General features: G+C 41.5%; 11 non-coding genes across 11 annotated transcripts; all 11 read right to left on the reverse strand.

Moving 5' to 3' along the window:
* Positions 1 to 449: 449 nt before the first annotated feature.
* On the reverse strand, positions 450 to 535 carry TRNAY-GUA (transfer RNA tyrosine (anticodon GUA)). Its single transcript is given in 2 exon segments — positions 450 to 485; positions 499 to 535. It is a non-coding gene; the product is annotated as a tRNA-Tyr (tRNA).
* A 560-nt stretch (positions 536 to 1095) lies between these two features.
* On the reverse strand, positions 1096 to 1181 carry TRNAY-GUA (transfer RNA tyrosine (anticodon GUA)). Its single transcript is given in 2 exon segments — positions 1096 to 1131; positions 1145 to 1181. It is a non-coding gene; the product is annotated as a tRNA-Tyr (tRNA).
* Positions 1182 to 4326: 3145 nt separating this feature from the next.
* Positions 4327 to 4412, reverse strand: TRNAY-GUA (transfer RNA tyrosine (anticodon GUA)). The gene is given in 2 exon segments: positions 4327 to 4362; positions 4376 to 4412. It is a non-coding gene; the product is annotated as a tRNA-Tyr (tRNA).
* A 1206-nt stretch (positions 4413 to 5618) lies between these two features.
* Positions 5619 to 5704, reverse strand: TRNAY-GUA (transfer RNA tyrosine (anticodon GUA)). Its single transcript is given in 2 exon segments — positions 5619 to 5654; positions 5668 to 5704. It is a non-coding gene; the product is annotated as a tRNA-Tyr (tRNA).
* Positions 5705 to 6247: 543 nt separating this feature from the next.
* Positions 6248 to 6333, reverse strand: TRNAY-GUA (transfer RNA tyrosine (anticodon GUA)). Its single transcript is given in 2 exon segments — positions 6248 to 6283; positions 6297 to 6333. It is a non-coding gene; the product is annotated as a tRNA-Tyr (tRNA).
* A 1849-nt stretch (positions 6334 to 8182) lies between these two features.
* TRNAY-GUA (transfer RNA tyrosine (anticodon GUA)) lies at positions 8183 to 8268 on the reverse strand. The gene is given in 2 exon segments: positions 8183 to 8218; positions 8232 to 8268. It is a non-coding gene; the product is annotated as a tRNA-Tyr (tRNA).
* Positions 8269 to 9457: 1189 nt separating this feature from the next.
* TRNAY-GUA (transfer RNA tyrosine (anticodon GUA)) lies at positions 9458 to 9543 on the reverse strand. Its single transcript is given in 2 exon segments — positions 9458 to 9493; positions 9507 to 9543. It is a non-coding gene; the product is annotated as a tRNA-Tyr (tRNA).
* Positions 9544 to 10102: 559 nt separating this feature from the next.
* Positions 10103 to 10188, reverse strand: TRNAY-GUA (transfer RNA tyrosine (anticodon GUA)). The gene is given in 2 exon segments: positions 10103 to 10138; positions 10152 to 10188. It is a non-coding gene; the product is annotated as a tRNA-Tyr (tRNA).
* A 3672-nt stretch (positions 10189 to 13860) lies between these two features.
* On the reverse strand, positions 13861 to 13946 carry TRNAY-GUA (transfer RNA tyrosine (anticodon GUA)). Its single transcript is given in 2 exon segments — positions 13861 to 13896; positions 13910 to 13946. It is a non-coding gene; the product is annotated as a tRNA-Tyr (tRNA).
* Positions 13947 to 17662: 3716 nt separating this feature from the next.
* On the reverse strand, positions 17663 to 17748 carry TRNAY-GUA (transfer RNA tyrosine (anticodon GUA)). Its single transcript is given in 2 exon segments — positions 17663 to 17698; positions 17712 to 17748. It is a non-coding gene; the product is annotated as a tRNA-Tyr (tRNA).
* Positions 17749 to 19565: 1817 nt separating this feature from the next.
* On the reverse strand, positions 19566 to 19651 carry TRNAY-GUA (transfer RNA tyrosine (anticodon GUA)). The gene is given in 2 exon segments: positions 19566 to 19601; positions 19615 to 19651. It is a non-coding gene; the product is annotated as a tRNA-Tyr (tRNA).
* Positions 19652 to 21620: the final 1969 nt, after the last annotated feature.

Here is a 21620-nt window from a genome sequence, read left to right on the forward strand (position 1 = left end):
GAATTGAGTAAAAGCACATCAGTTCACAATTAAAAAAATGACCCCCTCCGCAGTCTCCCGTATGTTACTGACCACCATACTAAGGGGGAAAAGTTGAAAGGCGGCACCTCACAGGCCATCTCCTCAGAGTATTCAGCCGCGTTGGGCCTTGACAATATTTTAATATCTTGGATGGTGTATAGTGTTCTCTCATTTTCCTTGAGAAATCAAGATTGTCAAGGGGATTATGCTGTTTTGCCAGTTCATAGCAAGAGATGGGGATCAAAGAAACACCTCACAGGAAACCAAAGAAGATTGGTGTTGGACAGAAAAATAACGTGGCCACAGCCTCAAAGCAAAAGGCATCTATTTTCAGTGATGAAATATAATATAATTATAAATTGTCTGTTATGTTATTTTCCAAGTATTTTACTTTCCAAGTATTCAATAAAATGTGCATTTGGCAAAAGTCCTTCGAGCCGGATTTGAACCAGCGACCTAAGGATGCCTGTTTTACCACTACAGTCCTCCGCTCTACCAACTGAGCTATCGAAGGCTTGGCAAATCAGTCTCTAGCAAGCTCAATACGAGCTTCCACTTCAACCCTCGACATTCAAACATCTCTTGCAATTCGTGCAAAATACTACAAATTTGGCTTGTGAGGTTCCCGAATTGAGTAAAAGCACATCAGTTCACAATTAAAAAAATGACCCCCTCCGCAGTCTCCCGCATGTTACTGACCACCATACAAAGGAGGAAAAGTTGAAAGGCGGCGCCTCACAGGCCATCTCCTCAGAGTATTCATCAGTGTTCGGCCTTGACAATATTTTAATATCTTGGATGGTGTATAGTGTTCTCCCATTTCCCTTGAGAAATCAAGATTGTCAAGGGGATTCTGCTGTTTTGTCAGTTCATAGCAAGAGATGGGGATCCAAAATACCTCACAGGAAACCAACGAAGATTGGTGTCGGACAGAAAAATAACGTGGCCACAGCCTCAAAGCAAAAGGCATCTATTTTCAGTGATGAAATATAATATAATTATAAATTGTCTGTTATTTTACTTTCCAAGTATTTTACTTTCCAAGTATTCAATAAAATGTGCATTTGGCAAAAGTCCTTCGAGCCGGATTTGAACCAGCGACCTAAGGATGCCTGTTTTACCACTACAGTCCTCCGCTCTACCAACTGAGCTATCGAAGGCTTGGCAAAGCGTTCTCTAGCAAACTCAATACGAGCTTCCACTTCAACCGTCGACTTGTAAACATCTCTTGCAAATCGTGCAAAATACTACAAATTTGGCTTGTGACGTTCCCGAATTGAGTAAAAGCACATCAGTTCCCAATTAAAAAAATGACCCCCTCCGCAGTCTCCCGCATTTACTGACCACCATACTAAGGGGGAAAAGTTGAAAGGCGGCGCCTCACAGGCCATCTCCTCAGAGTATTCAGCCGTGTTGGGCCTTGACAATATTTTAATATCTTGGATGGTGTATACTGTTCTCTCATTTCCCTTGAGAAATCAAGATTGTCAAGGGGATTCTGCTGTTTTGCCAGTTCATAGCAAGAGATGGGGATCTGAAACACCTCACAGGAAACCAATGAAGATTGGTGTTGGACAGAAACATAACGTGGCCACAGCCTCAAAGCAAAAGGCATCTATTTTCAGTGATGAAATATAGTATAATTATAAATTGTCTGTTATGTTATTTTCCAAGTATTTTACTTTCCAAGTATTCAATAAAATTTGCATTTGGCAAAAGTCCTTCGAGCCGGATTTGAACCAGCGACCTAAGGATGCCTGTTTTACCACTACAGTCCTCCCCTCTACCAACTGAGCTATCGAAGGCTTGGCAAACCGTTTTCTAGCAAGCTCAATTCGAGCTTCCACTTCAACCGTCGACATGCAAACATCTCTTGCAATTCGTGCAAAATACTACAAATTTGGCTTGTGAGGTTCCCGAATTGAGTAAAAGCACATCAGTTCCCAATTAAAAAAATGACCCCCTCCGCAGTCTCCCGCATGTTACTGACCACCATATTAAGGGGGAAAAGTTGAAAGTCGGCGCCTCACAGGCCATCTCCTCAGAGTATTCATCAGTGTTCGGCCTTGACAATATTTTAATATCTTGGATGGTGTATAGTGTTCTCCCATTTCCCTTGAGAAATCAAGATTGTCACGGGGATTCTGCTGTTTTGTCAGTTCATAGCAAGAGATGGGGATCCAAAACACCTCACAGGAAACCAACGAAGATTGGTGTCGGACAGAAACATAACGTGGCCACAGCCTCAAAGCAAAAGGCATCTATTTTCAGTGATGAAATATAATATAATTATAAATAGTCTGTTATTTTACTTTCCAAGTATTTTACTTTCCAAGTATTCAATAAAATGTGCATTTGGCAAAAGTCCTTCGAACCTGATTTGAACCAGCGACCTAAGGATGCCTGTTTTACCACTACAGTCCTCCGCTCTACCAACTGAGCTATTAAAGGCTTGGCAAATCAGTCTCTAGCAAGCTCCATACGAGCTTCCACTTCAACCGTCGACATTCAAACATCTCTTGCAATTCGTGCAAAATACTACAAATTTGGCTTGTGAGGTTCCCGAATTGAGTAAAAGCACATCAGTTCACAATTAAAAAAATGACCCCCTCCGCAGTCTCCCGCATGTTACTGACCACCATACAAAGGAGGAAAAGTTGAAAGGCGGCGCCTCACAGGCCATCTCCTCAGAGTATTCAGCCGTGTTGGGCCTTGACAATATTTTAATATCTTGGATGGTGTATACTGTTCTCTCATTTCCCTTGAGAAATCAAGATTGTCAAGGGGATTCTGCTGTTTTGCCAGTTCATAGCAAGAGATGGGGATCCAAAACACCTGACAGGAAACCAATGAAGATTCGTGTTGGACAGAAAAATAACGTGGCCACAGCCTCAAAGCAAAAGGCATCTATTTTCAGTGATGAAATATAATATAATTATAAATTGTCTGTTATTTTACTTTCCAAGTATTTTACTTTCCAAGTATTCAATAAAATGTGCATTTGGCAAGAGTCCTTCGAGCCGGATTTGAACCAGCGAACTAAGGATGCCTGTTTTACCACTACAGTCCTCTGCTCTACCAACTGAGCTATCAAAGGCTTGGCAGATCAGTCTCTAGCAAGCTCAATACGAGCTTCCACTTCAACCGTCGACATTCAAACATCTCTTGCAATTCGTGCAAAATACTACAAATTTGGCTTGTGAGGTTCCCGAATTGAGTAAAAGCACATCAGTTCACAATTAAAAAAATGACCCCCGCCGCAGTCTCCCGCATGTTACTGACCACCATACTAAGGGGGAAAAGTTGAAAGGCGGCACCTCACAGGCCATCTCCTCAGAGTATTCAGCCGCGTTGGGCCTTGACAATATTTTAATATCTTGGATGGTGTATAGTGTTCTCTCATTTTCCTTGAGAAATCAAGATTGTCAAGGGGATTATGCTGTTTTGCCAGTTCATAGCAAGAGATGGGGATCAAAGAAACACCTCACAGGAAACCAAAGAAGATTGGTGTTGGACAGAAAAATAATGTGGCCACAGCCTCAAAGCAAAAGGCATCTATTTTCAGTGATGAAATATAATATGATTATAAATTGTCTGTTATGTTATTTTCCAAGTATTTTACTTTCCAAGTATTCAATAAAATTTGCATTTGGCAAAAGCCCTTCGAGCCGGATTTGAACCAGCGACCTAAGGATGCCTGTTTTACCACTACAGTCCTCCCCTCTACCAACTGAGCTATCGAAGGCTTGGCAAACCGTTCTCTAGCAAGCTCAATTCGAGCTTCCACTTCAACCGTCGGCATGCAAACATCTCTTGCAATTCGTGCAAAATACTACAAATTTGGCTTGTGAGGTTCCCGAATTGAGTAAAAGCACATCAGTTCCCAATTAAAAAAATGACCGCCTCCGCAGTCTCCCGCATGTTACTGACCACCATACTAAGGAGGAAAAGTTGAAAGGCGGCGCCTCACAGGCCATCTCCTCAGAGTATTCATCAGTGTTCGGCCTTGACAATATTTTAATATCTTGGATGGTGTATAGTGTTCTCTCATTTCCCTTGAGAAATCAAGATTGTCAAGGGGATTCTGCTGTTTTGCCAGTTCATAGCAAGAGATGGGGATCCAAAACAGCTCACAGGAAACCAACGAAGATTGGTGTCGGACAGAAAAATAACGTGGCCACAGCCTCAAAGCAAAAGGCATCTATTTTCAGTGATGAAATATAATATAATTATAAATTGTCTGTTATTTTACTTTCCAAGTATTTTACTTTCCAAGTATTCAATAAAATTTGCATTTGGCAAAAGTCCTTCGAGCCGGATTTGAACCAGCGACCTAAGGATGCCTGTTTTACCACTACAGTCCTCCGCTCTACCAACTGAGCTATCGAAGGCTTGGCAAATCATTCTCTAGCAAACTCAATACGAGCTTCCACTTCAACCGTCGACTTGTAAACATCTCTTGCAATTCGTGCAAAATACTACAAATTTGGCTTGTGAGGTTCCCGAATTGAGTAAAAGCACATCAGTTCCCAATTAAAAAAATGACCCCCTCCGCAGTCTCCCGCATGTTACTGACCACCATACTAAGGAGGAAAAGTTGAAAGGCGGCGCCTCACAGGCCATCTCCTCAGAGTATTCATCAGTGTTCGGCCTTGACAATATTTTAATATCTTGGATGGTGTATAGTGTTCTCTCATTTCCCTTGAGAAATCAAGATTGTCAAAGGGATTCTGCTGTTTTGCCAGTTCATAGCAAGAGATGGGGATCCAAAACACCTCACAGGAAACCAATGAAGATTTGTGTTGGACAGAAAAATAAGGTGGTCACAGCCTCAAAGCAAAAGGCATCTATTTTCAGTGATGAAATATAATATAATTATAAATTGTCTGTTATTTTACTTTCCAAGTATTTTACTTTCCAAGTATTCAATAAAATGTGCATTTGGCAAAAGTCCTTCGAGCCGGATTTGAACCAGCGACCTAAGGATGCCTGCTTTACCACTACAGTCCTCCGCTCTACCAACTGAGCTATTAAAGGCTTGGCAAATCAGTCTCTAGCAAGCTCCATACGAGCTTCCACTTCAACCGTCGACATTCAAACATCTCTTGCAATTCGTGCAAAATACTACAAATTTGGCTTGTGAGGTTCCCGAATTGAGTAAAAGCACATCAGTTCACAATTAAAAAAATGACCCCCTCCGCAGTCTCCCGCATGTTACTGACCACCATACAAAGGAGGAAAAGTTGAAAGGCGGCGCCTCACAGGCCATCTCCTCAGAGTATTCATCAGTGTTCGGCCTTGACAATATTTTAATATCTTGGATGGTGTATAGTGTTCTCCCATTTCCCTTGAGAAATCAAGATTGTCAAGGGGATTCTGCTGTTTTGTCAGTTCATAGCAAGAGATGGGGATCCAAAACAGCTCACAGGAAACCAATGAAGATTGGTGTTGGACAGAAAAATAACGTGGCCACAGCCTCAAAGCAAAAGGCATCTATTTTCAGTGATGAAATATAATATAATTATAAATTGTCTGTTATTTTACTTTCCAAGTATTTTACTTTCCAAGTATTCAATAAAATGTGCATTTGGCAAAAGTCCTTCGAGCCGGATTTGAACCAGCGACCTAAGGATGCCTGTTTTACCACTACAGTCCTCCGCTCTACCAACTGAGCTATCGAAGGCTTGGCAAATTGTTCTCTAGCAAACTCAATACGAGCTTCCACTTCAACCGTCGACTTGTAAACATCTCTTGCAATTCGTGCAAAATACTACAAATTTGGCTTGTGACGTTCCCGAATTGAGTAAAAGCACATCAGTTCCCAATTAAAAAAATGACCCCCTCCGCAGTCTCCCGCATTTACTGACCACCATACTAAGGAGGAAAAGTTGAAAGGCGGCGCCTCACAGGCCATCTCCTCAGAGTATTCAGCCGTGTTGGGCCTTGACAATATTTTAATATCTTGGATGGTGTATACTGTTCTCTCATTTCCCTTGAGAAATCAAGATTGTCAAGGGGATTCTCCTGTTTTGCCAGTTCATAGCAAGAGATGGGGATCCAAAACACCTGACAGGAAACCAATGAAGATTCGTGTTGGACAGAAAAATAACGTGGCCACAGCCTCAAAGCAAAAGGCATCTATTTTCAGTGATGAAATATAATATAATTATAAATTGTCTGTTATTTTACTTTCCAAGTATTCAATAAAATGTGCATTTGGCAAGAGTCCTTCGAGCCGGATTTGAACCAGCGACCTAAGGATGCCTGTTTTACCACTACAGTCCTCCGCTCTACCAACTGAGCTATCGAAGGCTTGGCAAATCAGCTCTAGCAAACTCAATACGAGCTTCAACTTCAACCGTCGACTTGTAAACATCTCTTGCAATTCGTGCAAAATACTACAAATTTGGCTTGTGAGGTTCCCGAATTGAGTAAAAGCACATCAGTTCCCAATTAAAAAAATGACCCCCTCCGCAGTCTCCCGCATGTTACTGACCACCATATTAAGGGGGAAGAGTTGAAAGGCGCGCCTTACAGGCCATCTCCTCAGAGTATTCAGCCGTGTTGGGCCTTGACAATATTTTAATATCTTGGATGGTGTATAGTGTTCTCCCATTTCCCTTGAGAAATCAAGATTGTCAAGGGGATTCTGCTGTTTTGTCAGTTCATAGCAAGAGATGGGGATCCAAAACACCTCACAGGAAACCAACGAAGATTGGTGTCGGACAGAAACATAACGTGGCCACAGCCTCAAAGCAAAAGGCATCTATTTTCAGTGATGAAACATAATATAATTAAAAATTGTCTGTTATTTTATTTTCCAAGCATTTTACTTTCCAAGTATTCAATAAAATTTCCATTTGGCAAAAGTCCTTCAATCTGGATTTGAACCAGCGAACTAAGGATGCTTGTTTTACCACTACAGTCCTCTGCTCTACCAACTGAGCTATCGAAGGCTTGGCAGATCAGTTTCTAGCAAGCTCAATACGAGCTTCCACTTCAACCGTCGACATTCAAACATCTCTTGCAATTCATGCAAAATACTACAAATTTGGCTTGTGAGGTTCCCGAATTGAGTAAAAGCACATCAGTTCACAATTAAAAAAATGACCCCCGCCGCAGTCTCCCGCATGTTACTGACCACCATACTAAGGAGGAAAAGTTGAAAGGCGGCGCCTCACAGGCCATCTCCTCAGAGTATTCATCAGTGTTCGGCCTTGACAATATTTTAATATCTTGGATGGTGAATGGTGTTCTCCCATTTCCCTTGAGAAATCAAGATTGTCAAGGGGATTCTGCTGTTTTGTCAGTTCATAGCAAGAGATGGGGATCCAAAACACGTCACAGGAAACCAACGAAGATTGGTGTCGGACAGAAAAATAACGTGGCCACAGCCTCAAAGTAAAAGGCATCTATTTTCAGTGATGAAATATAATATAATTATAAATTGTCTGTTATTTTACTTTCCAAGTATTTTACTTTCCAAGTATTCAATAAAATTTGCATTTGGCGAAAGTCCTTCGAGCCAGATTTGAACCAGCGACCTAAGGATGCCTGTTTTACCACTACAGTCCTCCGCTCTACCAACTGAGCTATCGAAGGCTTGTCAAATCATTCTCTAGCAAACTCAATACGAGCTTCCACTTCAACCGTCGACTTGTAAACATCTCTTGCAATTCGTGCAAAATACTACAAATTTGGCTTGTGACGTTCCCGAATTGAGTAAAAGCACATCAGTTCCCAATTAAAAAAATGACCCCCTCCGCAGTCTCCCGCATTTACTGACCACCATACTAAGGGGGAAAAGTTGAAAGGCGGCGCCTCACAGGCCATCTCCTCAGAGTATTCAGCCGTGTTGGGCCTTGACAATATTTTAATATCTTGGATGGTGTATACTGTTCTCTCATTTCCCTTGAGAAATCAAGATTGTCAAGGGGATTCTGCTGTTTTGCCAGTTCATAGCAAGAGATGGGGATCCAAAACACCTGACAGGAAACCAATGAAGATTCGTGTTGGACAGAAAAATAACGTGGCCACAGCCTCAAAGCAAAAGGCATCTATTTTCAGTGATGAAATATAATATAATTATAAATTGTCTGTTATTTTACTTTCCAAGTATTTTACTTTCCAAGTATTCAATAAAATGTGCATTTGGCAAGAGTCCTTCGAGCCGGATTTGAACCAGCGACCTAAGGATGCCTGTTTTACCACTACAGTCCTCCGCTCTACCAACTGAGCTATCGAAGGCTTGGCAAATCAGCTCTAGCAAACTCAATACGAGCTTCCACTTCAACCGTCGACTTGTAAACATCTCTTGCAATTCGTGCAAAATACTACAAATTTGGCTTGTGAGGTTCCCGAATTGAGTAAAAGCACATCAGTTCCCAATTAAAAAAATGACCCCCTCCGCAGTCTCCCGCATGTTACTGACCACCATACTAAGGGGGAAAAGTTGAAAGGCGGCACCTCACAGGCCATCTCCTCAGAGTATTCAGCCGCGTTGGGCCTTGACAATATTTTAATATCTTGGATGGTGTATAGTGTTCTCTCATTTCCCTTGAGAAATCAAGATTGTCAAGGGGATTCTGCTGTTTTGCCAGTTCATAGCAAGAGATGGGGATCCAAAACACCTCACAGGAAACCAATGAAGATTTGTGTTGGACAGAAAAATAAGGTGGTCACAGCCTCAAAGCAAAAGGCATCTATTTTCAGTGATGAAATATAATATAATTATAAATTGTCTGTTATTTTACTTTCCAAGTATTTTACTTTCCAAGTATTCAATAAAATGTGCATTTGGCAAAAGTCCTTCGAGCCGGATTTGAACCAGCTACCTAAGGATGCCTGTTTTACCACTACAGTCCTCCGCTCTACCAACTGAGCTATCAAAGGCTTGGCAAATCATTTTCTAGCAAACTCAATACGAGCTTCCACTTCAACCGTCGACTTGTAAACATCTCTTGCAATTCGTGCAAAATACTACAAATTTGGCTTGTGAGGTTCCCGAATTGAGTAAAAGCACATCAGTTCCCAATTAAAAAAATGACCCCCTCCGCAGTCTCCCGCATGTTAATGACCACCATACTAAGGGGGAAAAGTTGAAAGGCGGCGCCTCACAGGCCATCTCCTCAGAGTATTCAGCCGTGTTGGGCCTTGACAATATTTTAATATCTTGGATGGTGTATAGTGTTCTCTCATTTCCCTTGAGAAATCAAGATTGTCAAGGGGATTCTGCTGTTTTGCCAGTTCATAGCAAGAGATGGGGATCCAAAACACCTGACAGGAAACCAATGAAGATTTGTGTTGGACAGAAAAATAACGTGGCCACAGCCTCAAAGCAAAAGGCATCTATTTTCAGTGATGAAATATAATATAATTATAAATTGTCTGTTATTTTACTTTCCAAGTATTTAATAAAATGTGCATTTGGCAAGAGTCCTTCGAGCCGGATTTGAACCAGCGACCTAAGGATGCCTATTTTACCACTACAGTCCTCCGCTCTACCAACTGAGCTATCGAAGGCTTGGCAAATCAACTCTAGCAAACTCAATACGAGCTTCCACTTCAACCGTCGACTTGTAAACATCTCTTGCAATTCGTGCAAAATACTACAAATTTGGCTTGTGAGGTTCCCGAATTGAGTAAAAGCACATCAGTTCCCAATTAAAAAAATGACCCCCTCCGCAGTCTCCCGCATGTTACTGACCACCATACTAAGGAGGAAAAGTTGAAAGGCGGCGCCTCACAGGCCATCTCCTCAGAGTATTCATCAGTGTTCGGCCTTGACAATATTTTAATATCTTGGATGGTGGATAGTGTTCTCCCATTTCCCTTGAGAAATCAAGATTGTCAAGGGGATTCTGCTGTTTTGTCAGTTCATAGCAAGAGATGGGGATCCAAAATACCTCACAGGAAACCAACGAAGATTGGTGTCGGACAGAAAAATAACGTGGCCACAGCCTCAAAGCCAAAGGCATCTATTTTCAGTGATGAAATATAATATAATTATAAATTGTCTGTTATTTTACTTTCCAAGTATTTTACTTTCCAAGTATTCAATAAAATGGGCATTTGGCAAAAGTCCTTCGAGCCGGATTTGAACCAGCGACCTAAGGATGCCTGGTTAACCACTACAGTCCTCCGCTCTACCAACTGAGCTATCGAAGGCCTGGCAAATTATTCGCTAGCAAACTCAATACGAGCTTCCACTTCAACCGTCGACTTGTAAACATCTCTTGCAATTCGTGCAAAATACTACAAATTTGGCTTGTGACGTTCCCGAATTGAGTAAAAGCACATCAGTTCCCAATTAAAAAATGACCCCCTCCGCAGTCTCCCGCATGTTACTGACCACCATACTAAGGGGGAAAAGTTGAAAGGCGGCGCCTCACAGGCCATCTCCTCAGAGTATTCAGCGGTGTTGGGCCTTGACAATATTTTAATATCTTGGATGGTGTATACTGTTCTCTCATTTCCCTTGAGAAATCAAGATTGTCAAGGGGATTCTGCTGTTTTGCCAGTTCATAGCAAGAGATGGGGATCCGAAACACCTCACAGGAAACCAATGAAGATTGGTGTTGGACAGAAACATAACGTGGCCACAGCCTCAAAGCAAAAGGCATCTATTTTCAGTGATGAAATAAAATATAATTATAAATTGTCTGTTATTTTATTTTCCAAGTATTTTACTTTCCAAGTATTCAATAAAATTTGCATTTGGCAAAAGTCCTTCGAGCCGGATTTGAACCAGCGACCTAAGGATGCCTGTTTTACCACTACAGTCCTCCGCTCTACCAACTGAGCTTTCGAAGGCTTGGCAAATCATTCTCTAGCAAACTCAATACGAGCTTCCACTTCAACCGTCGACTTGTAAACATCTCTTGCAATTTGTGCAAAATACTACAAATTTGGCTTGTGAGGTTACCGAATTGAGTAAAAGCACATCAGTTCCCAATTAAAAAAATGACCCCCTCCGCAGTCTCCCGCATGTTAATGACCACCATACTAAGGGGGAAAAGTTGAAAGGCGACGCCTCACAGGCCATCTCCTCAGAGTATTCAGCCGTGTTGGGCCTTGACAATATTTTAATATCTTGGATGGTGTATACTGTTCTCTCATTTCCCTTGAGAAATCAAGATTGTCAAGGGGATTCTGCTGTTTTGCCAGTTCATAGCAAGAGATGGGGATCCGAAACACCTCACAGGAAACCAATGAAGATTGGTGTTGGACAGAAACATAACGTGGCCACAGCCTCAAAGCAAAAGGCATCTATTTTCAGTGATGAAATATAATATAATTATAAATTGTCTGTTATTTTACTTTCCAAGTATTTTACTTTCCAAGTATTCAATAAAATTTGCATTTGGCAAAAGTCCTTAGAGCCGGATTTGAACCAGCGACCTAAGGATGCCTGTTTTACCACTACAGTCCTCCGCTCTACCAACTGAGCTTTCGAAGGCTTGGCAAATCATTCTCTAGCAAACTCAATACGAGCTTCCACTTCAACCGTCGACTTGTAAACATCTCTTGCAATTTGTGCAAAATACTACAAATTTGGCTTGTGAGGTTCCCGAATTGAGTAAAAGCACATCAGTTCCCAATTAAAAAAATGACCCCCTCCGCAGTCTCCCGCATGTTACTGACCACCATACTAAGGGGGAAAAGTTGAAAGGCGGCACCTCACAGGCCATCTCCTCAGAGTATTCAGCCGCGTTGGGCCTTGACAATATTTTATAGTGTTCTCTCATTTCCCTTGAGAAATCAAGATTGTCAAGGGGATTCTGCTGTTTTGCCAGTTCATAGCAAGAGATGGGGATCCAAAACACCTCACAGGAAACCAATGAAGATTCGTGTTGGACAGAAAAATAACATGGTCACAGCCTCAAAGCAAAAGGCATCTATTTTCAGTGATGAAATATAATATAATTATAAATTGTCTGCTATTTTACTTTCCAAGTATTTTACTTTCCAAGTATTCAATAAAATGTGCATTTGGCAAAAGTCCTTCGAGCCGGATTTGAACCAGCGACCTAAGGATGCCTGTTTTACCACTACAGTACCAACTGAGCTATCGAAGGCTTGGCAAATCAGTCTCTAGCAAGCTCAATACGAGCTTCCACTTCAACCGTCGACATTCAAACATCTCTTGCAATTCGTGCAAAATACTACAAATTTGGCTTGTGAGGTTCCCGAATTGAGTAAAAGCACATCAGTTCCCAATTAAAAAAATGACCCCCTCCGCAGTCTCCCGCATGTTACTGACCACCATACTAAGGAGGAAAAGTTGAAAGGCGGCGCCTCACAGGCCATCTCCTCAGAGTATTCATCAGTGTTCGGCCTTGACAATATTTTAATATCTTGGATGGTGTATAGTGTTCTCCCATTTCCCTTGAGAAATCAAGATTGTCAAGGGGATTCTGCTGTTTTGTCAGTTCATAGCAAGAGATGGGGATCCAAAATACCTCACAGGAAACCAACGAAGATTGGTGTCGGACAGAAAAATAACGTGGCCACAGCCTCAAAGCAAAAGGCATCTATTTTCAGTGATGAAATATAATATAATTATAAATTGTCTGTTATTTTACTTTCCAAGTATTTTACTTTCCAAGTATTCAATAAAATGTGCATTTGGCAAAAGTCCTTTGAGCCGGATTTGAACCAGCGACGAGCTATCGAAGGCTTGGCAAATCATTCTCTAGCAAACTCAATACGAGCTTCCACTTCAACCGTCGACTTGTAAACATCTCTTGCAATTCGTGCAAAATACTACAAATTTGGCTTGTGAGGTTCCCGAATTGAGTAAAAGCACATCAGTTCCCAATTAAAAAAATGACCCCCTCCGCAGTCTCCCGCATGTTACTGACCACCATACTAAGGGGGAAAAGTTGAAAGGCGGCACCTCACAGGCCATCTCCTCAGAGTATTCAGCCGCGTTGGGCCTTGACAATATTTTAAATCTTGGATGGTGTATAGTGTTCTCCCATTTCCCTTGAGAAATCAAGATTGTCAAGGGGATTCTGCTGTTTTGTCAGTTCATAGCAAGAGATGGGGATCCAAAATACCTCACAGGAAACCAACGAAGATTGGTGTCGGACAGAAAAATAACGTGGCCACAGCCTCAAAGCAAAAGGCATCTATTTTCAGTGATGAAATATAATATAATTATAAATTGTCTGTTATTTTACTTTCCAAGTATTTTACTTTCCAAGTATTCAATAAAATGTGCACTTGGCAAAAGTCCTTTGAGACGGATTTGAACCAGCGACGAGCTATCGAAGGCTTGGCAAATCATTCTCTAGCAAACTCAATACGAGCTTCCACTTCAACCTGTCGACTTGTAAACATCTCTTGCAATTCGTGCAAAATACTACAAATTTGGCTTGTGAGGTTCCCGAATTGAGTAAAAGCACATCAGTTCCCAATTAAAAAAATGACCCCCTGCGCAGTCTCCCGCATGTTACTGACCACCATACTAAGGGGGAAAAGTTGAAAGGCGGCGCCTCACAGGCCATCTCCTCAGAGTATTCAGCCGTGTTGGGCCTTGACAATATTTTAATATCTTGGATGGTGTACAGTGTTCTCTCATTTCCCTTGAGAAATCAAGATTGTCAAGGGGATTCTGCTGTTTTGCCAGTTCATAGCAAGAGATGGGGATCCAAAACACCTCACATGAAACCAATGAAGATTCGTGTTGGACAGAAACATAACGTGGCCACAGCCTCAAAGCAAAAGGCATCTATTTTCAGTGATGAAATATAATATAATTATAAATTGTCTGTTATTTTACTTTCCAAGTATTTTACTTTCCAAGTATTCAATAAAATTTGCATTTGGCAAAAGTCCTTCGAGCCGGATTTGAACCAGCGACCTAAGGATGCCTGTTGTACCACTACAGTCCTCCGCTCTACCAACTGAGCTATCGAAGGCTTGGCAAATCATTCTCTAGCAAACTCAATACGAGCTTCCACTTCAACCGTCGACTTGTAAACATCTCTTGCAATTCGTGCAAAATACTACAAATTTGGCTTGTGAGGTTCCCGAATTGAGTAAAAGCACATCAGTTCCCAATTAAAAAAATGACCCCCTCCGCAGTCTCCCGCATGTTACTGACCACCATACTAAGGGGGAAAAGTTGAAAGGCGGCACCTCACAGGCCATCTCCTCAGAGTATTCAGCCGCGTTGGGCCTTGACAATATTTTATAGTGTTCTCTCATTTCCCTTGAGAAATCAAGATTGTCAAGGGGATTCTGCTGTTTTGCCAGTTCATAGCAAGAGATGGGGATCCAAAACACCTCACAGGAAACCAATGAAGATTCGTGTTGGACAGAAAAATAACATGGTCACAGCCTCAAAGCAAAAGGCATCTATTTTCAGTGATGAAATATAATATAATTATAAATTGTCTGCTATTTTACTTTCCAAGTATTTTACTTTCCAAGTATTCAATAAAATGTGCATTTGGCAAAAGTCCTTCGAGCCGGATTTGAACCAGCGACCTTAGGATGCCTGTTTTACCACTACAGTCCTCCGCTCTACCAACTGAGCTATCGAAGGCTTGGCAAATCAGTCTCTAGCAAGCTCAATACGAGCTTCCACTTCAACCGTCGACATTCAAACATCTCTTGCAATTCATGCAAAATACTACAAATTTGGCTTGTGAGGTTCCCGAATTGAGTAAAAGCACATCAGTTCACAATTAAAAAAATGACCCCCTCCGCAGTCTCCCGCACCATACTAAGGAGGAAAAGTTGAAAGGCGGCGCCTCACAGGCCATCTCCTCAGAGTATTCAGCCGTGTTGGGCCTTGACAATATTTTAATATCTTGGATGGTGTATAGTGTTCTCCCATTTCCCTTGAGAAATCAAGATTGTCAAGGGGATTCTGCTGTTTTGTCAGTTCATAGCAAGAGATGGGGATAGAAAATACCTCACAGGAAACCAACGAAGATTGGTGTCGGACAGAAAAATAACGTGGCCACAGCCTCAAAGCAAAAGGCATCTATTTTCAGTGATGAAATATAATATAATTATAAATTGTCTGTTATTTTACTTTCCAAGTATTTTACTTTCCAAGTATTCAATAAAATGTGCATTTGGCAAAAGTCCTTCGAGCCGGATTTGAACCAGCGACGAGCTATCGAAGGCTTGGCAAATCATTCTCTAGCAAACTCAATACGAGCTTCCACTTCAACCGTCGACTTGTGAACATCTCTTGCAATTCGTGCAAAATACTACAAATTTGGCTTGTGAGGTTCCCGAATTGAGTAAAAGCACATCAGTTCCCAATTAAAAAAATGACCCCCTCTGCAGTCTCCCGCATGTTACTGACCACCATACTAAGGGGGAAAAGTTGAAAGGCGCGCCTCACAGGCCATCTCCTCAGAGTATTCAGCCGTGTTGGGCCTTGACAATATTTTAATATCTTGGATGGTGTATAGTGTTCTCCCATTTCCCTTGAGAAATCAAGATTGTCAAGTGGATTCTGCTGTTTTGTCAGTTCATAGCAAGAGATGGGGATCCAAAACACCTCACAGGAAACCAACGAAGATTGGTGTCGGACAGAAACATAACGTGGCCACAGCCTCAAAGCAAAAGGCATCTATTTTCAGTGATGAAATATAATATAATTATGAATTGTCTGTTATTTTATTTTCCAAGCATTTTACTTTCCAAGTATTCAATAAAATTTGCATTTGGCAAAAGTCCTTCAATCTGGATTTGAACCAGCGACCTAAGGATGCCTGTTTTACCACTACAGTCCTCTGCTCTACCAACTGAGCTATCAAAGGCTTGGCAAATCAGTCTCTAGCAAGCTCAATACGAGCTTCCACTTCAACCGTCGACATTCAAACATCTCTTGCAATTCGTGCAAAATACTACAAATTTGGCTTGTGAGGTTCCCGAATTGAGTAAAAGCACATCAGTTCACAATTAAAAAAATGACCCCCTCCGCAGTCTCCCGCATGTTACTGACCACCATACTAAGGGGGAAAAGTTGAAAGGCGGCGCCTCACAGGCCATCTCCTCAGAGTATTCAGCCGTGTTGGGCCTTGACAATATTTTAATATCTTGGATGGTGTACAGTGTTCTCTCATTTCCCTTGAGAAATCAAGATTGTCAAGGGGATTCTGCTGTTTTGCCAGTTCATAGCAAGAGATGGGGATCCAAAACACCTCACATGAAACCAATGAAGATTCGTGTTGGACAGAAACATAACGTGGCCACAGCCTCAAAGCAAAAGGCATCTATTTTCAGTGATGAAATATAATATAATTATAAATTGTCTGTTATTTTACTTTCCAAGTATTTTACTTTCCAAGTATTCAATAAAATTTGCATTTGGCAAAAGTCCTTCGAGCCGGATTTGAACCAGCGAGCCGGATTTGAACCAGCGACCTAAGGATGCCTGTTGTACCACTACAGTCCTCCGCTCTACCAACTGAGCTATCGAAGGCTTGGCAAATCATTCTCTAGCAAACTCAATACGAGCTTCCACTTCAACCGTCGACTTGTAAACATCTCTTGCAATTCGTGCAAAATACTACAAATTTGGCTTGTGAGGTTCCCGAATTGAGTAAAAGCACATCAGTTCCCAATTAAAAAAATGACCCCCGCCGCAGTCTCCCGCATGTTACTGACCACCATACTAAGGGGGAAAAGTTGAAAGGCGGCACCTCACAAGCCATCTCCTCAGAGTATTCAGCCGCGTTGGGCCTTGACAATATTTTAATATCTTGGATGGTGTATAGTGTTCTCTCATTTCCCTTGAGAAATCAAGATTGTCAAGGGGATTCTGCTGTTTTGCCAGTTCATAGCAAGAGATTGGGATCCAAAACACCTGACAGGAAACCAATGAAGATTTGTGTTGGACAGAAAAATAACATGGCCACAGCCTCAAAGCAAAAGGCATCTATTTTCAGTGATGAAATATAATATAATTATAAATTGTCTGTTATTTTACTTTCCAAGTATTTTACTTTCCAAGTATTCAATAAAATGTGCATTTGGCAAAAGTACTTTGAGCCGGATTTGAACCAGCAACCTAAGGATGCTTGTTTTACCACTACAGTCCTCCGCTTTACCAACTGAGCTATCAAAGGTTTGGCAAATCAACTCTAGCAAACTCAATACGAGCTTCCACTTCAACCGTCGACTTGTAAACATCTCTTGCAATTCGTGCAAAATACTACAAATTTGGCTTGTGAGGTTCCCGAATTGAGTAAAAGCACATCAGTTCCCAATTTAAAAAATGACCCCCTCTGCAGTCTCCCGCATGTTACTGACCACCATACTAAGGGGGAAAAGTTGAAAGGCGGCACCTCACAGGCCATCTCCTCAGAGTATTCAGCCGCGTTGGGCCTTGACAATATTTTATAGTGTTCTCTCATTTCCCTTGAGAAATCAAGATTGTCAAGGGGATTCTGCTGTTTTGCCAGTTCATAGCAAGAGATGGGGATCCACAACACCTCACAGGAAACCAATGAAGATTCGTGTTGGACAGAAAAATAACATGGTCACAGCCTCAAAGCAAAAGGCATCTATTTACAGTGATGAAATATAATATAATTATAAATTGTCTGCTATTTTACTTTCCAAGTATTTTACTTTCCAAGTATTCAATAAAATGTGCATTTGGCAAAAGTCCTTCGAGCCGGATTTGAACCAGCGACCTAAGGATGCCTGTTTTACCACTACAGTCCTCCGCTCTACCAACTGAGCTATCGAAGGCTTGGCAAATCCGTCTCTAGCAAGCTCAATACGAGCTTCTACTTCAACCGTCGACATTCAAACATCTCTTGCAATTCGTGCAAAATACTACAAATTTGGCTTGTGAGGTTCCCGAATTGAGTAAAAGCACATCAGTTCACAATTAAAAAAATGACCCCCTCCGCAGTCTCCCGCATGTTACTGACCACCATACTAAGGAGGAAAAGTTGAAAGGCGGCGCCTCACAAGCCATCTCCTCAGAGTATTCATCAGTGTTCGGCCTTGACAATATTTTAATATCTTGGATGGTGTATAGTGTTCTCCCATTTCCCTTGAGAAATCAAGATTGTCAAGGGGATTCTGCTGTTTTGTCAGTTCATAGCAAGAGATGGGGATCCAAAAATACCTCACAGGAAACCAACGAAGATTGGTGTCCGACAGAAAAATAACGTGGCCACAGCCTCAAAGCAAAAGGCATCTATTTTCAGTGATGAAATATAATATAATTATAAATTGTCTGTTATTTTACTTTCCAAGTATTTTACTTTCCAAGTATTCAATAAAATGTGCATTTGGCAAAAGTACTTTGAGCCGGATTTGAACCAGCAACTTAAGGATGCCTGTTTTACCACTACAGTCCTCCGCTCTACCAACTGAGCTATCAAAGGCTTGGCAAATCAACTCTAGCAAACTCAATACGAGCTTCCACTTCAACCGTCGACTTGTAAACATCTCTTGCAATTCGTGCAAAATACTACAAATTTGGCTTGTGAGGTTCCCGAATTGAGTAAAAGCACATCAGTTCCCAATTAAAAAAATGACCCCCTCTGCAGTCCTCCGCATGTTACTGACCACCATACTAAGGGGGAAAAGTTGAAAGGCGGCACCTCACAGGCCATCTCCTCAGAGTATTCAGCCGCGTTGGGCCTTGACAATATTTTATAGTGTTCTCTCATTTCCCTTGAGAAATCAAGATTGTCAAGGGGATTCTGCTGTTTTGCCAGTTCATAGCAAGAAATGGGGATCCAAAACACCTCACAGGAAACCAATGAAGATTTGTGTTGGACAGAAAAATAACGTGGCCACAGCCTCAAAGCAAAAGGCATCTATTTTCAGTGATGAAATATAATATAATTATAAATTGTCTGTTATTTTACTTTCCAAGTATTTTACTTTCCAAGTATTCAATAAAATGTGCATTTGGCAAAAGTACTTTGAGCCGGATTTGAACCAGCAACCTAAGGATGCCTGTTTTACCAGTACAGTCCTCCGCTCTACCAACTGAGCTATCAAAGGCTTGGCAAATCAACTCTAGCAAACTCAATACGAGCTTCCACTTCAACCGTCGACTTGTAAACATCTCTTGCAATTCGTGCAAAATACTACAAATTTGGCTTGTGAGGTTCCCGAATTGAGTAAAAGCACATCAGTTCCCAATTAAAAAAATGACCCCCTCCGCAGTCTCCCGCATGTTACTGACCACCATACTAAGGGGGAAAAGTTGAAAGGCGGCACCTCACAGGCCATCTCCTCAGAGTATTCAGCCGCGTTGGGTCTTGACAATATTTTATAGTGTTCTCTCATTTCCCTTGAGAAATCAAGATTGTCAAGGGGATTCTGCTGTTTTGCCAGTTCATAGCAAGAGATGGGGATCCAAAACACCTCACAGGAAACCAATGAAGATTCGTGTTGGACAGAAAAATAACATGGTCACAGCCTCAAAGCAAAAGGCATCTATTTTCAGTGATGAAATATAATATAATTATAAATTGTCTGCTATTTTACTTTCCAAGTATTTTACTTTCCAAGTATTCAATAAAATGTGCATTTGGCAAAAGTCCTTCGAGCCGGATTTGAACCAGCGACCTAAGGATGCCTGTTTTACCACTACAGTCCTCCGCTCTACCAACTGAGCTATCGAAGGCTTGGCAAATCAGTCTCTAGCAAGCTCAATACGAGGTTCCACTTCAACCGTCGACATTCAAACATCTCTTGCAATTCGTGCAAAATACTACAAATTTGGCTTGTGAGGTTCCCGAATTGAGTAAAAGCACATCAGTTCCCAATTAAAAAAATGACCCCCTCCGCAGTCTCCCGCATGTTACTGACCACCATACTAAGGAGGAAAAGTTGAAAGGCGGCGCCTCACAGGCCATCTCCTCAGAGTATTCATCAGTGTTCGGCCTTGACAATATTTTAATATCTTGGATGGTGTATAGTGTTCTCCCATTTCCCTTGAGAAATCAAGATTGTCAAGGGGATTCTGCTGTTTTGTCAGTTCATAGCAAGAGATGGGGATCCAAAATACCTCACAGGAAACCAACGAAGATTGGTGTCGGACAGAAAAATAACGTGGCCACAGCCTCAAAGCAAAAGGCATCTATTTTCAGTGATGAAATATAATATAATTATAAATTGTCTGTTATTTTACTTTCCAAGTATTTTACTTTCCAAGTATTCAATAAAATGTGCATTTGGCAAAAGTCCTTTGAGCCGGATTTGAACCAGCGACGAGCTATCGAAGGCTTGGCAAATCATTCTCTAGCAAACTCAATACGAGCTTCCACTTCAACCGTCGACTTGTAAACATCTCTTGCAATTCGTGCAAAATACTACAAATTTGGCTTGTGAGGTTCCCGAATTGAGTAAAAGCACATCAGTTCCCAATTAAAAAAATGACCCCCTCCGCAGTCTCCCGCATGTTACTGACCACCATACTAAGGGGGAAAAGTTGAAAGGCGGCACCTCACAGGCCATCTCCTCAGAGTATTCAGCCGCGTTGGGCCTTGACAATATTTTAATATCTTGGATGGTGTATAGTGTTCTCCCATTTCCCTTGAGAAATCAAGATTGTCAAGGGGATTCTGCTGTTTTGTCAGTTCATAGCAAGAGATGGGGATCCAAAATACCTCACAGGAAACCAACGAAGATTGGTGTCGGACAGAAAAATAACGTGGCCACAGCCTCAAAGCAAAAGGCATCTATTTTCAGTGATGAAATATAATATAATTATAAATTGTCTGTTATTTTACTTTCCAAGTATTTTACTTTCCAAGTATTCAATAAAATGTGCACTTGGCAAAAGTCCTTTGAGACGGATTTGAACCAGCGACGAGCTATCGAAGGCTTGGCAAATCATTCTCTAGCAAACTCAATACGAGCTTCCACTTCAACCTGTCGACTTGTAAACATCTCTTGCAATTCGTGCAAAATACTACAAATTTGGCTTGTGAGGTTCCCGAATTGAGTAAAAGCACATCAGTTCCCAATTAAAAAAATGACCCCCTCCGCAGTCTCCCGCATGTTACTGACCACCATACTAAGGGGGAAAAGTTGAAAGGCGGCACCTCAAAGGCCATCTCCTCAGAGTATTCAGCCTCGTTGGGCCTTGACAATATTTTAATATCTTGGATGGTGTATAGTGTTCTCTCATTTTCCTTGAGAAATCAAGATTGTCAAGGGGATTCTGCTGTTTTGTCAGTTCATAGCAAGAGATGGGGATCAAAAAAACACCTCACAGGAAACCAAAGAAGATTGGTGTCGGACAGAAACATAACGTGGCCACAGCCTCAAAGCAAAAGGCATCTATTTTCAGTGATGAAATATAATATAATTATAAATTGTCTGTTATTTTATTTTCCAAGCATTTTACTTTCCAAGTATTCAATAAAATTTGCATTTGGCAAAAGTCCTTCAATCTGGATTTGAACCAGCGACCTAATGATGCCTGTTTTACCACTACAGTCCTCTGCTCTACCAACTGAGCTATCGAAGGCTTGGCAAATCAGTCTCTAGCAAGCTCAATACGAGCTTCCACTTCAACCGTCGACATTCAAACATCTCTTGCAATTCGTGCAAAATACTACAAATTTGGCTTGTGAGGTTCCCGAATT

The sequence above is a fragment of the Ambystoma mexicanum genome, chromosome 1p (assembly GCF_040938575.1).
Source record: "Ambystoma mexicanum isolate Mex_15411 chromosome 1p, UKY_AmexF1_1, whole genome shotgun sequence".
In the NCBI taxonomy this organism is placed as follows: domain Eukaryota; kingdom Metazoa; phylum Chordata; class Amphibia; order Caudata; family Ambystomatidae; genus Ambystoma; species Ambystoma mexicanum.